This window comes from Propithecus coquereli, unplaced genomic scaffold, assembly GCF_000956105.1.
Source record: "Propithecus coquereli isolate 6110/MARCELLA unplaced genomic scaffold, Pcoq_1.0 Scaffold59, whole genome shotgun sequence".
Taxonomy (NCBI): Eukaryota; Metazoa; Chordata; class Mammalia; order Primates; family Indriidae; genus Propithecus; species Propithecus coquereli.
In genome coordinates this window covers 28,898-29,503 of record NW_012151840.1, presented here as the reverse complement: position 1 = coordinate 29,503, position 606 = coordinate 28,898, and positions in this window count along the sequence as shown.

The following is a 606-nucleotide window of genomic DNA, read 5'->3' as shown; positions in this document are numbered from 1 at the left end:
GTTCTATTAGAAGAAAAAAATAATAGGTTTCTTGGTTTTAATTTTTAATTCTGAGAAATATAAGGTTCTTAACTGGTATATGTTTGATATGGACTGATACGAATAATTTTTCATGGCATACTGGAGTCTTATTATTTCAGCATTAATCTAATTTCTGAGATATTTAGAGGTAAGAATTATTTAAATTGTTGGGTCATTTCAGAGATTAAAGGGCTAAAAGACTACAGCAACAAGCCTTCCTTTCTACCCATTTTTTCTATTGACTCTAATATTAATAGCAGCTTTCTGAACACTTACTACAATGCCATTATTATCCATTCATTAGCTCACATAATCTCTCTGATAAATTTATCAGGTCAGACAATATTATTTCCATTTTTCAGAATGCAGTCAAGGAGAGCACAGTAGACCCCTGAGCTGAGGAGAGTGAAATTGGAGTTTGATGAGGCTGAAGCAATGATAATTTGTGGAGCGAAATACCAGAGAAGAGGGTAAAGTAGAGAAAGAGTCCCAGAAACATCCTTATGGGTTCCTTCTACACAGTGAGCTGTATACTAAGATGTTTCAGCATAAGGTGAAACTCTCTAAGACTGGACAAAAGCCTAC